Source organism: Hyperolius riggenbachi, chromosome 5 (genome assembly GCF_040937935.1).
Source record: "Hyperolius riggenbachi isolate aHypRig1 chromosome 5, aHypRig1.pri, whole genome shotgun sequence".
In the NCBI taxonomy this organism is placed as follows: domain Eukaryota; kingdom Metazoa; phylum Chordata; class Amphibia; order Anura; family Hyperoliidae; genus Hyperolius; species Hyperolius riggenbachi.
The window spans coordinates 367,415,442-367,430,339 of NC_090650.1; the positions used below are offsets into that span (position 1 = coordinate 367,415,442).

Consider the following 14,898-nt stretch of genomic DNA (forward strand, 5'->3'; position numbering starts at 1 on the left):
GTGCTCAGCAAGCAGTTACTAAGCAGCAGCAACTACAGCAAGCAGTTTGAGAGGCATTTCACTGCCTATCAACAGTCTGTCGAAAAGAGTCCTAAAGCTGCATACCTTTGCATTAAGTATTGGCATAATGCTGCATCAACTGAATGATTTGCATCTCATTGACCTTTAATTGGCTTATATAAGCCAGGTGCTGCTTGCTTTCCACGGGCTTGCCATTTCACTCTCCGTGCATTCAGTAGGATTTTTTGCTTGCTATTGATTTGCCAATCACATTTTATTGCTACTCTCTTTTTGAAGTGGGGTGACCCCTGGGGGAATCGCAAGCATTTTGCCATGATGTGAAATTGAATGTGAAAAAACACACATAATGTATGTCTATGGGCCTACCACAATTTCCAGCAGCATCTGAAATGTTTTTTTTCTATGTTTTAAAAACTGAGTACACGCACTACTCTATCACATACCACATGCAATTTCCATTGCCATTACCATTGCCAACCACTACCTGGTTTGCAGATGCTTCAGGAAGTTGTGGCTGGCCAATAGAGATGACATAATTTACAGTTTCATATTGAGTGAAATTTCCTGTGATTCCCCAAGTGTGATCCCTGCCTTAGGGCTGATTCACACTACATTAGCTTTTTAAACACTAGAGATTTTGAAAACTCTTGCTAATGCAATGCTATGGGGGATTTTTACAAAATCACATCGCTCCAGTGTGAACACTCACATAGGATTACATTGACAAGAGCTTAATCACAAAGTGCTTAGAAAAGCTCTTGTAGTGTGAACGAGCCCTCAGAATGACCACAAATACAGTAACTCCCACACAAGGTCAGGTAGGTAGTTGATTATTATTAGGGATGATTAGAAATGTAGATTTCCGATTCTGCAGAAATTTCGATTACTGAAAATGCCAATTACCGATTCCATGGGTTTCTGATCTCCGAGGAAAGTATTTTTGTTATTTTGTTAATAAAGTTAGTTCATAATAACAATTCTGAGTATTGAACCAATCAGAGAATGCAGAATGTTGCTCTGGTAATCGCAATACCACATACATTTTAGGCCAATCACAAGACTCAGAAATACTCGGTAGTACCTGAGTCTTGTGATTGGTGTAAAATTGCTGCGGTAATCTGATATGATATTCACTGACAAATTCAGCATTCTCTGATTGGCCCAATGTTTCCGAGTTCTGTGACTGGGCTAAAATGATTGTGGTTATGTGGCATTTCCGCAGAAATCCGATTTCTGATAAGGCCCAGTTCACATTCGCGTTACAAACAGATCATAAGCAGAATGGAATGAATACTGCACAAACGGAACGGAGGCGAACGGATCCAATGTTAACCTATGGAACCGCTCACATGCATCCGTTCTTACAGATCTGTTGCGTATGTTCCACTGAACGAAATGCAACTTAGTTGCAGCACCTATTTTTCCAGACCGCAGAGCCAAACAGAAACGGAAGCTGAAGTGCTGCATTGGGGGCAATGGGAGAACGGAACATTTCTTCACACTAGTGAAGAAACGGAATGTTCGGAGGGCTAATCCACTAGGTGTGTGGGTCTAGGGGGAATGTGGGGATGATCCTCTGGGAGTAAGGGTCTGCGGTGATGTGGGATCGGGATGTGTACCTGAGAGAGTGAGCGGATGGGTAAGGGAGGGTTTATTACCAGGCTTCTGTCTTCTTCCTTTATTGCGTCCCACATCGCGTCAAACTTCCTCCTTCCAGGTTGTGGCACGTTAATTGGTACGATTGCTGCATACATTGCTACTAAGGTTGTTTAATATAAATTTAAATAGTTCAGCAGTGTTTGTAAGTTTCCATATTACATGTGTGAATCCTTGTGTTCCAGCCTAGTGAGCACAAATTATTTATTGCAGGTCTGCTCTTGGTAGCCACTCCCATCCTCAGCTGAACTGTTTTTTCCCAATTTCTAATTGAGAATCACGTCCAATTCAACTATGGCAGCTATCATACCTATTTAAGCGCTGGAGGTTGGTCACTCGTGCCATTTAATTCCTAAGTGCCATTTATTATAAAGTGCTTTACAACTTACCAAGAATTTACCAAAACGTCAACCAGGAATTCAAACAGGATTCAACAGCCACAGGACTCTGCTGGAAACAATAACTCTGCATCCAGAACTGCCTCCAATGCTGTTGCTAAAAATGCCACTGCTGGACATATGTTGCACAGCCAAGTAGACTCTGCTTCTTTATTTACACAGGTTAGCTTGCACTAACTGCATACTCATATAAACTGTTTAGTAATTGGGAATGTCCTGGTTATAATCAGAGACCCTTACAATGTTTACTGCACTTTTTCTTATGTTCTGTCTGTCTGAATACCTTTACAAGTTGCATTGCAACATGCATCCTCCCAGTGTACCACACTCCATATTAATTTCACCTGCTCTGCTTTCCTCACCTTACTCAGCTTCTCATGAACTGTTAGCTCTCCTGAAATCTCTCTCTCCCCCCAGCAGCTCAAACACCTCACAAACATTTAAATCCCATTCACATTTGCTTACTCTCTCCCTCCTACTCTTACTTGCAGCTGGTGATATATCACCTGACCTCGGGCCACAGCTTGCTGCCTGACAAGCATCCCCTGCTCGCCTGCTTCACACACTTTACAGCCCTCTATCCACAAATAACCTCAACATCCATCCTCGCCCCAACCTTATTTCCATCCATCCCACCCACAAACACATGCTCCCCCTATCATGCGGTCTCTGGAATGCCAGATCCGTCCGCAATAAACTTACAGCGGTCCATGACCTCTTTCTCTCCAAATCCCTAACCATCCTCGCACTCACTGAGACATGGCTCACCCCCTCTGACTCTGCCGCAGAGGCTGCCCTCTTCTATGGTGGGCTTCACCTCAGTCACACACCTAGACCAGACAACAGGACCGGGGGAGGGGTGGGTCTGCTCCTCTCCCCATCCTGCACATTCCGTGTCCTCACTCCACCTCCCTCCCTGGCTACAATTCACATCATTCGAGGCCCACACCATCTGCCTCTACTACCCCCTCCCTGCCATTGTTGTGGTCTTATACCGCCCTCCAGGCTCCACACCACAATTTCTCGATGACCGTGCCTCCTGGCTCCCACACATCCTCTCCTCTGACCTCCACACCATCATCCTCGGGGATTTCAATATTCCCATCGATGAACCCCAGAACTCCGTTGTGACCCGGCTACTCACCATAGCAAACTCACTTGGCCTAGTACAACACACCAACACCCCCACCCACACTTCAGGTCACACTCTCAACCTTATATTCACTAAATCCAACACCATTGCAGACCTTGACATCGCACCCTTTCCACCCTCAGACCACCACCTTCTCACCTTCAACCTCCTCACAGAAGGCACCTCCAAACTACCCGCCCACTCACCTGGTCGATGGCAGTGAGATCTACGCAAGCTCTACCCTAGCATCTTTGCAGACCCCCTCCATGCCCTCTACTCCACTCTCCCCACCCTAACCTGTCCTAATCTTGCTGCAGCTCAGTATCGCCAAACTCTCTCATCAGCCCTAGAGAAAGCTGCTCCACCAATATCACGCCGCAACCGCCCCACGTAACCCCCAGCCCTGGCGCACTACCCATACTCGCAACCTCCAGAGGGAAACACGCGCCACTGAACGGAAATGGAGGAAAACTCGACTTAACCAGGATTTCCTACAGTACAAGACTAACCTGCTGCAGTTCCACACTGCCCTTGCTCATGCGAAGCAGGAATACTTTACCAAGTTAATCGGAGCATAAGCTACCAACCCCCCGGTGTCTTTTTGCCACTTTCAACTCCCTGCTTAAACCCACTCCCCCCACCCTCCGTTTCTTCCCTCTCTGCCACAGATTTAGCCACCTACTAAACAAACAAAATTGTCTCCATCCGTCAGGAAATATCCAATCTTCAATCTTCACCTCCCACCCCCTCCCAACCAGCTTCTCCTCCACCCTATCCTCCCCTCACATCCTTCACTCCTACTACCACCGAGGAAGTCAACCACCTACTGCAGACTTCCCATACCACTACCTCCCCCCTTGACCCCATCCCTTCTGATGTACTCAAGCCTCACTTCATGGAATTGGCCCCAGTCCTCACCACCCTGTTCAACCTCTCCCTATCCACAGGCACCTTCCCCTCAGACTTCAAGAAGGCCACTGTACTACCCCTGCTCAAGAACCCCTCCCTCAACCCCTCACTGCCCTCCAACTACCGCCCTATCTCCCTCCTCCCCATTGCCTAAAAACTCCTTGATCGTCTGGTTCACAAATGCCTGACCCAGTACCCCAATGCCAACTCACTGCTAGACCCACTGCAATCTGGATTTCAGCCTGCCCACTCAACCGAAACTGCTCTCACCAAAGTGCTCTCACCAAAAGTGGTCAATGACCTTGCCTTAGCTAAAGCTGAAGGTAAATACTCCATTCTCCTCCTCCTTGACCTCTCAGCAGCTTTTGACACAGTAGATCATCCCCTACTCCTCCAGTCCCTCCAGTCCATGGGCATTCATGATCTCGCCCTGACCTGGCTTTCAGCCTACCTCTCTAATCGCTCCTTCACGACCTCCTTCAATGAGTCCTTGTCCACCCCAACCACCTCTTGGTGGGGTCCCCCAAGGCTCGGTCCTTGGCCCCCTACTGTTCTCCCTATACACATCCTCCATTAGCAAGGTTATCTCCTCCATGGGTTTTAACCTCTTGAGGACTGCAGTGCTAAACTCCCTAGTGACCAGGCAATTTTTAGTAAAATGGGCCACTGCAGCTTTAAGGTTAAGCTGCAGGGCCGCACAACACAGCACACAAGTGATCCCCCCCCCTTTTCTCCCCACCAACAGAGCTCTCTGTTGGTGGGGTCTGATCGCTCCCCCATGTTTATTTTTTTTTTTAAATAAATATTGTTGTTTCTTTTTTTATTACAAAATCCCCTGTTTCTTTCAATGTCAACCCTCCCTCCCTCTCTCCCCACAGCCAGCCAATTATGGCGATCGGCTGTCATAGGCTTCTGCCTATGAGAGCCGATCGCTCTCTTGTCCCCCAGGGGGACAGCCGTGTCACACGGGTGTCCCCAGTGCAGCGCTGCTGCTGATCGCAGCGCTGCACCGTGTAAATAGACACCGATCACGCCCTCTAACAGTCTCCCGAGCGGCAATAGCCGCTCTGAGACTGAAGGCGGGGCGGAGGATCAGGAGAGGAGCCTGCGCGCGATCTCCTGCAAAACAGAGCCCCAGGACTTTACGCCAGTTGCCGTCACGCGAACCTGGGGCTGCCGCCGCGGCCATGCCCATCGGCGTCGGCAAAAGGTTAACTATAATCTGTATGCAGATGACACCCAAATCTACCTCCACACCCCTGACATATCTACCACTACCATCGACAAGGTCTCCTCCTGCCTATCAGCCATCTCCTCCTGGATGTCCACTAGGTTCCTGAAACTAAATCTAGACAAAACGGAATTTATGATCTTCCCACCCCGGCCATCCATGAACCTCCCAGATGTGCATGTCACTGTTAACCACACTACCATTCGCCCTACCTCTCAAGCCTGCTGTCTGGGTGTCACCCTGGACTCTCCTTCACTTCCCACATCCAAAACCTCACAAAGTCCTGCAACTTCCACCTTCGTAACTTCTGTAAGATTCGCCCTTTCCTGATCTCTGCCACCACCAAACTCCTCATCCATGCCCTCATAATTTCCCACCTTGACTTCTGCAATGCCCTTCTGTCTTGTCTCCCTATGACCCGAATAGCCCCACTGCAGTCCATCCTGAATGCGGCAGCCAGAATTATCCACTCCTCCCATCGCTCCACCACGGCGGCTCCCGTCCTTGAATCCCTCCACTGGCTTCCTATCAAGTCCAGAATCAGATTCAAGATACTGTGTCTGACCTACAAATCTGCCCACAAAACCTGTCCAACCTACATTTCCGATCTTACTCAGAGGTACACACCTAGCCGCTCACTCCGCTCTTCCAATGAACTTCGCCTGACCGCTGCCCGCATCACCCAGTCCCATGCACGCCTCCAGGACTTCTCAAGAGCTGCTCCAACACTATGGAACTCCCTACATTCACCCATTAGGGCAGCCCTCTGCTTCAACATCTTCAAGAAAGCCCTCAAAACTCACCTTTTCACTCTGGCCTACTACCCCTCACAAGTGCTCTAAACCCACAGCTGAACTCTGGTCCCCTACCTTTCTTGTCCCTACCTCTCCCTCTAGATTGTAAGCCTTTGGGCAGGGTCCTCCTCCTTTTGTGTCCTACCTGATCATGCACCCCCATTACTGTGCACCCATGCTATGCATTTGAGTGAACCTAACTAACTTGCCTAATCTCCATGCTCCATCCAGTGACTGACTAAGCATTACCTTGTACTCATACTGTGCTGTGTGATCTGGTTTTTCTTGTATTCCTGTATTGTCATTATGTCACCCCTAAATATTGTCTGTAACCTAAACTAATGTCCAGCGCTGCGTAATATGTTGGCGCTTTATAAATACAATAAATAAATAGTCATGTGACGCGATGTGAGACGCAAGGAAGAAGACAGAAGCCTGGTAAGTTAACCCTCCCTCACCTGCCCGTGTATGGTGTATGGATCGAAGTGAAAACGGATTGGATCGACCGGTGATCAGATCTCTTTTCACAGATCCTTTAGCCAGTGTGAACGAAGCCTTTTGGATCCGGTGAAGCGGAAACCGGATCCACATTACTGGATCTGTTTGGCTTTAAAATCGAATGTGAAATGGGCCGTACTGCTGCAGTAAGCCGATTTCCGATTAAAAATGTGGAAATTTCAATTCCACAGAATCTGAATGAACGTCCCTAATTATTATGTTTGAGTTCAACCTCTTGAGCGTAATATAATGGGGACATACCGTAAGTCAGCCAAGTTCACCCACGCAGCTTAATCTGATTCCTCAAATTATAATAAAATATTTAAATAAATATGCACATGGAATCATTTGAATGCATTCAATCTTGTAAAATTGTAAAATTTGCATTTTTACAATAATTGCTACACAGATGATATTCACGTCATACCGAGTGTATGCAGATGTCTGGGGCAGGCAGGTCAAGAACACTGGAAGACAAAATTAAAATCTATTAATATCAAGTTATGCAGCAACACAAAAGACATTAGGGGTGATGGTTGGGGCTTCAAATCTTTTGCACGGAAGGACGTGCAACAGAAAAGAAAAGCGATGCGTGGTATTCTTCTGTAGAAATAGTGCTAGGCCAAAATAAAACCTGCCCCGGACCACTTCCAAAGCCTGGAACCCACTAGGAGCGCTTTTTTGAGCCCTTTGTGATTTGAAAAGATCTTGCTAATGTAATGCTATGGGTGTGATCCCACTTGAGCGATGTGATTTTATAAAAATCCCCCATAGCATTGCATTAGCTAGAGCTTTTTCAAATCACTAGTGGTTAGAAAAGGCTGCTAGTGGGTTTGAGCCCTTAGGCCTGGAACCCACTAGCAGCACTTTTATAAGCCTTTTCTGAGCACTTGTGATTTGAAAAGCTCTTGCTAATGTAATGCTATGGATGTGATCCCACTTGAGAGAATTACCACTAATCGCCGAGCCGCTGGCAATCGCTAGCGCTTTTTAAAGTGCTAGTGCAATAAAAAGTATATGGCAGTGATCTCACTGCCGCCATTGCCGGCCATTCCCGATTATCTCATGAACGCAATATGCAGCGCTTTCTCATGATTTCTGAGTGATCGCAGTTACAGTGTTAAGAAAACGCTAGTTGCGATCGCTCAAAAAAAAGTACAATGAAAAATATGGTTTCATCGCGTAAAAATCACAGCAAAATGCTAGTGGTAATCGCTTGCGTTTTGCAATTGTAAGAATGAATGGGCCCTCCATAGCAAGAGCTTTAAAAAACGCTAGTGCTTAGAATAGCGCTGCTAGTGGGTTCCAGGCCTAAGAGCCCTTTTACACTTAATCAGTTGCTCTCAGTTATAACTGAAAGAAAACTGATTTTCAAAGTACAGTAAAGCCCATGTTTTCCTATGGCCTCTTTTACACTTAACGCACTTAAAGGGATACTGTAGGGGAGTCGGGGGAAAATGAGTTGAACTTACCCGGGGCTTCTAATGGTCCCCCGCAGACATCCTGTGTTGGCGCAGCCACTCACCGATGCTCCGGCCCCGCCTCCAGTTCACTTCTGGAATTTCTGACTTTAAAGTCAGAAAACCACTGCGCCTGCGTTGCCATGTCCTCACTCCCGCTGATGTCACCAGGAGTGTACTGCGCAGACACAGACCATACTGGGCCTGCGCTGTGCGCTCTTGGTGACATCAGCGGGATCGAGGACACGGCAATGCAGGCGCAGTGGTTTTCAGACTTTAAAGTCTGAAATTCCAGAAGTGAACCGGAGGCGGGGCCGGAGCATCGGTGAGCAGGATGTCTGCGGGGGACCGTTAGAAGCCCCGGGTAAGTTCAACTCATTTTCCCCTGACCCCCCTACAGTATCCCTTTAACTGAAATCCTCTTCCCAATGCACTGCTGTGGAAAAAACGCATACCAACATGCACTAACGTGTACTATCGCATACTAACGCACACTAACTGATTAAGTGTAAACGGGGCCTAAGGGTGAGTTCACACTGAGAAAGAGATCACACTCCTGTCTGTGGGAAAACGATTCCTAGTTGCAAGCTTTCTTCCACATGGTATGTGCGCTTTTTACAGTAGCCAGTGAATGTCAATGAAGGATTGCATGTGTTGTTTGGGAAAGTAGTGCAATTATATTTTTTCTTTTATGCTATACAGAACCGCAGATGGCTCCTGAAAACGTAGCAGCCCCATTGGAAAGCATTACTTTCATTTCCACCTGCGATTTTGCATTGCGGCAAAACACCTACGATTTTAAAGGGACACTGAGCAGGGATTAAAAACACAATATGGATTTACTTTGGGCTTCCTCCAGCCCTCCGTAGCCCGTGAGGTCCCCCTGCGTTCTCCTGGCTCCTCTCTTGGTCTCGCAGGCGGCATCATCAATCATCGACTTTCGCCTGAAGTCACCAGTACGAGTCCCCGCTGCGCACATTACGTGTCATCAGGCTTGCCGCTATGCATCATCATGCTGGCCGGCGTGAGAGTCCTGCACATGCACAGTTCTCTAGCTTTGAACCGCGCATGCACAGGACTCCCATGATGATGCATAACGTGCATTGCAAGATCCCAGAAATAACCTAGAAAATGATTTTTTTATAAAAGAAGTGGCCTTTTCATAAGTGCTTTTACTGAAACTGCCCACCTTGGGAACAAAGTCCTGGAATGCAGCAAGTCCCTTAGCGGCGGCCATCTTCTCTCTTTCCACTGAGGCTGAGCCATTTCTGTTGTGTGATGGTTTACTTCTTTTTGAGGGAAAGAAAAAGGCCTTGTAACAGAACTTCTGCCAGCACTCCTAGTGGTGTAAAGTGATATAACAAGGATATAACATTGAGTTATTATTCATTTTAATAAAAAAAATGAAGTAGTGGTATTTTAATTTAAATTACTTGCTGTATTGGAATCATCGTCCCCTTGCCCGCTCATTGGGCTCTGAGGAACAGCTAAAATCATCACAACAAATTTAGGCACCTGCTATGCAAGCTGCGGCATCACTCCCGCTATTAGTAGTTGTAGTTCACATAGTGGGAAACCCTGGATTCAGCTATTTAGCAGTAAGGTTAGGCGAGGATGGGGAAGGTTAGGAGTTAAGATTTAAGGGGGGGGATTAAGAGTTAGGGATTATGGAAGGGGAGGGGAAGGTTAGGAGTTGGGGTTAAGGATTGGGGTTAAGAGTTGGGGGTAAGATTAGGTTCCCAGGGAGGGTACCTAACCTTAATCCATAACCCTTAACCCTAACCATTACACCTAAACCTTAACCCCCTCCATAACCCTAAACCCTTTACCCTGACCCTTAACCCCAACCCTCAACCTTCTCTTTTTTAACCGCTAACCCTTAGGGCCCATTTACACTTAGTCAGTTGGTGTGTCTTAGTGTGCGTTAGTACGCTTTTTTTCCATAGCAGTGCATTGTGAAAAAGATTTCAGTTAAAACGCGTTAAGTGTGAAAGGTGCCATAGGAAAACATGGGCATTACTTTGAAAATCAGTTTACTTTCAGTTATAACTGAGAGCAACTGATAAAGTGTAAATGGGGCCTAAACCTCCCCTCCATATAGCGGGGCCCAGATTTGTTGCACTCCTTTCAGCTGTTCCTCACAGCAAAGTGAATGGGCAAGGCGGCGATTATTCTAGTAAAGCAAGTTATTTAAATTACAATACATTTTTTTTAATTTAAATTAATAATTCAAAGTTATATCTTTGTTATGTATTTTTTCACTAAGGCACACATTCTGCTACAAGGCTTTTTAAATTTCCTCACCTAGAAATCAACTAATCAGCAGCCAGGAATGGCTCAGTGAGACGAGGGAAGATGGCCGCCACTGAGGAACTTGCAGCATTCGGGGGCTTCGTTCTCGGCAAGTATCATTTTTTTTTTTTTACAGATTGTGTTAAGCAATTTAGGTGGCTAACAAACTGATGTAATTTTTTGTGTGTGTGTGTGGCACTAGTCTATGGGGATTCCTGCTGTGTATTAGGTAGGTGCTTACAATAAAAGCACTGCATGTTAAAATGGGTGAGAAATGCACGTGATAGTAGAATATTGGTAATTCTGCTACCTAAGCATGCTATCAAGGCCAGATTTATACTCTTTGTGCCCCTAGGACAAGTATGTTGTGGCTTCACTTTCATGTGCAACAGCGCCCCTTCCATTCCATGTGCAGCCCCCTCTTCCAAGAGTATTATTCGTGTACTGCAGCCCCTTTCTTTCATAAACAGCTCTCTTGTGCATCAGTTTCTTTTTTCATGTGTTGCTCCCCATTTTCAGCCTCCTCTTTCATGTCCAGGTGACCCCTTGGGCTGCAGCCGCCCAAGACCCAGGCCTTTGTGGCCTATCCAGAAATTCAGCCCTGGATGCTGTACATGAAAGAGAGGGACTGCTGTACATGGATGTTACTTACGTGAGAAGGAGCTGCTCAGTGGTGTCGCTTAGGAGCCGTGGGCCCCGATGCAAGTTTTACAGTGTGCCCTCCCCAAGTACTCTATACATAACAATTAATACGGGGCACCAAAACCTGCCAATGGCAACTACAGTGTCAGAGCAGAGGTGCAAGAAGGGAATGGAGAGCAGTTTGTTAATGATTACCACTAGTCAAAGTATCTATAGAAGTGATTATTATGAGCACAGGACAAATAGAGAGCTAATATTGAAGTTCAGGGAGGGCACTACGGGGCCCTTCTGGCCCAAGGGCCCCGATGTGGTCGCTACCTCTGCACTCCCTATTGCTATGCCCCTGGGGCTGCTCACAGAATGGGAGGGTATTTACTGGAAAGGGGTGGGGGCACAAGAAAGTCAGCCTAGGGGAGGAAAATGCATAAATCAAGGTTTCCAGTTTACTCTGTGACCCAACCAGCAAGAAGACATTTCATCAAGAATAAATTAACTGCCACTCAGCACAGGTTGTTTTTTTACTGCTTATTGATGTGCAAAAATAAACAGCTGCCGATCACCCTGATGTTTAATCAATGCATATTTAATGCTGCTACCAATCTCCAGTAGTGAGCTAATCGTATGACAGATTTGCACATTTTGGTTTGACCAAACCCAGAATGTGCATCAAAGGAAACAGGACCTTCAGTCAGGGACTGCTGTTTAATGAACTCCCAGCCAACTAATTAATCAGCTCTGTAAATTTCAGGATTGAGCTGGCACTTTGTAGTCAGCTCATCAGGTTTGAAAGCTGATTAATTAATTAGCTGCCAGTTAATTAATTGACATCTGATTAGCCTACTGCAATGTTACTGTAATGTTGCAAATTTAGGATCTGATCTTAAACCAGAATATGCATATTTGGTAAACTTTTTGCTCATCACGGCCAATCTTGCTTTTAGTCAATGAACTGCTTGAAATTAACTGAAAGTTATTGGTCAAATCCTTGGCAGCCGAAATTATTTATTTTGCACATACCTTAAGTGGTAGACTTGAAAAGACCCTGAGCAGTGCACTAAATTGAAAATTTGGACTTACCTGGGGCTTTCTCCAGCCCCCCTAAGCCTGCGAGGTCCTCCGGCATCCTCTTGCTCCCTTCTGTGGTCCTGCTCGCTGCTCCAGTCCACTTTGGCTGAAGTCCTGAGGGAGCCTCCCCGGCATGTCATGATGCCAGTCTCGGTAAGCGTCCTGCGCGGTTCTCTAAAGACTGAATCGCACATGCGCAGGACGCTTAAGGCAACCTGCATGATGAAGCGCTTGGGGCGTGCATGCATATGTAAAACTGTGTACCTTGTACAAATGAGTTTAGATGCTCACACAGCTACTCCCCAAAATACTTTGTCTACTCCCCTATTGTCTCCACCCCATTACCCTCTAAATTGCAAGCTTGCAATGGCAGGGACCTCCCCTAGTGTTTCCTGTTTCTGTGAACTTTTTCAAATAAGCCTGTACCAGTGCCCTATTGGTGATGTTTCAAACTGTGTATCAATTGTATGTGTTGTACTTATGTTGTTAAAAGATTTGAGTGCACATTATGTTAAAATACTCATTTATCTCTGCTCCCCACTATTGTTAGTTGTGTACTATGTAAAACACTACAGAAGACATTGGCGCTATAAAAAAAAACAAAAAAACCCCAGACTGTCAGGACTGGGAGGTTTCGAGTTGTTGCCAGTTTCTCAGTTTGTGCAAGTGTGGAAAATAAACAACAATTGTTACTACTCTGTGCAGTGTGTGATATGCCTTCTTAAAATAGAAGGCGCTTGCGATAATTCAGCTTTAAGTAAACAACTGTGGTTACCCACAATGCACCGCTACATAATATGCAAATTATCTCTTTATGCCCCTGAAGCCAGACTTAAATCCAGAACCGCTGGTGTCTAGCAAGCCTATAACTTGCTATAAATTATAGAGAGCCACACCAACCCCACATGCAGACAGCCTGTTTTGGACTCTTGGTCCTCCTCAGTACATGGCAGGGATTGGTATGGCTCTATGGGATAGGGCTTGAACCAGAACAACACAATACCCAAGCAGCTCAGGGTGACTTAAAACTAATTGGAAAGTATAGGGGACTAAAAGAGACTGAAAAGCCCTCACTTCCAGCTGCTTTGGTACCCCATGCAGCTGATTAGTCATGCACAAAGAGGAAAATATGTTCTGTACTGAAAAACTAGAGACAATGATTTAGAATAAATCTGTAAAGGTGGAATTCTACTTTTAAGACTTTATTTTTCCTGTAAGCTGCCTTGCATCTTCCCCTCCATTCTACAATTCCTAAAAATGAGTCAGATTGACAGCAATGTGCACTACAATAGAGTATGATTGTCTCATGAGTAACATACCACTCCTGAGTTGTTTATTTAGCTGTTTGGCTGGATACTACAATATATTTTAAGACAATCTCCAAAAATAAAAATGCATTTTGACAGAAGACATATACAGTATATCAAAACAGCTCAGCAATGGAATGCAGTTTAAGTACTTGTTTTAGAGTCCAGCAACCGGTCCGTATAGCATGTTCTATATAATTTAACGATAATAGAAGCTATCCATAATGTAGTGTAGATTGACATTGGCCAATGGTGAAAAGCAGGCATTGATCTGCTATTTAAATGTGATAAATGCATAAAAAGTGTTTCTAGGACTTTAGGTGCATAGGAAATGTGTTATTTCACATTTTTTTTAATACAGACAACATTAGGGGCATTTTTACTGTTGTCCCTGACAAAGCCTATTGTGCATATAAACTTTCGAGTGTAAAAAATTTATTTGAATAATGTTTCTATTTAAAGGAGAACTGTAGTGAGAGGTACTGTATATGGTGGCTGCCATATTGATTTCCTTTTAAGCAATACCATTTGCATGGCTATCCTGCTGATCATCTGCCTCTAATACTGTTTGCCCTAGACCCTGAACAAGCATGCAGCAGATCAAGTGTTTCTGACATTTTTGTCAGATCTGACAATATTAGCTGCATGCTTGTTTCCGGTGTGATTCTGCAGGCAGATAGCTCAGCAGGGCTTCCAGGTAACTGGTATTGCTTAAAAGGAAATCAATATGGCAGCCTCCATATACCTCTCACTACAGTTCTCCTTTAAATGTGCTAAATGCGTAAAAGGTATACCAATGCACTTAGCAGCTGTTTCAAATCGTGATAACAAATGCTGTAGCTGTAGATTCCATATTATAAAGAAAATACACCTTTTGGAAAGCACATGACATGAATATATATATATATATATATATATATATATATATATATATATATATATATATATATATATATATATATATATATATATATATATATATATTGTATTCAGCACTCCTTAAAAACAACGTACAGCCAACCATTGGGATCTAGGTAGGTGCTTTCATATAAAAAAATGTATTGAGCTTCCACTCACGCGTTTCGGTGTTTGCCACGTGGCGTGGCAACTCATGTTGCATCTGAGGCTGCAGCTGCTCTTAGATGTGACTCCATGACCCCATATTCAATTAACTTTTCTCCCAAGTTTTCTCGCAGGAGGTGTTTTCACAGCATATAAATAAAATATTTATTTTGCACCCACCCATTTTTTACATAGATAAGGATAATACTATGACTGTATTTCTGCTTTGCTGTGTAAATCTTAGGATTTCTGATTTAAAATGTACCTGAGCCAAAGCTGAGGTACAGAAATAGATAATTACCTGAAGTGAGGGAAGCCTACTGAGGCTTCCCTCTGTGTTCTGCTGTCCCCCCTCACTGAGTACGGCCCCATGCTACTGCGCATGCGTGGCTGTGCTCACAGGGCAACTGCACAGCTGTGCTAATGGCAGA

At 45.1% G+C, this 14,898-nt stretch overlaps 1 long non-coding RNA gene across 1 annotated transcript in view; it reads left to right on the top strand.

Annotated features, from left to right (window-relative positions):
• Positions 1-10,119: 10,119 nt before the first annotated feature.
• The window catches only part of LOC137517793 (uncharacterized), a 60,052-nt gene continuing 55,273 nt past the window's right edge, over positions 10,120-14,898 (top strand). The window contains exons 1-2 of the long non-coding RNA XR_011020669.1: positions 10,120-10,275; positions 10,366-10,500. This is a non-coding gene — a long non-coding RNA (uncharacterized lncRNA). The remainder of the gene's footprint in view (positions 10,276-10,365; positions 10,501-14,898) is intronic.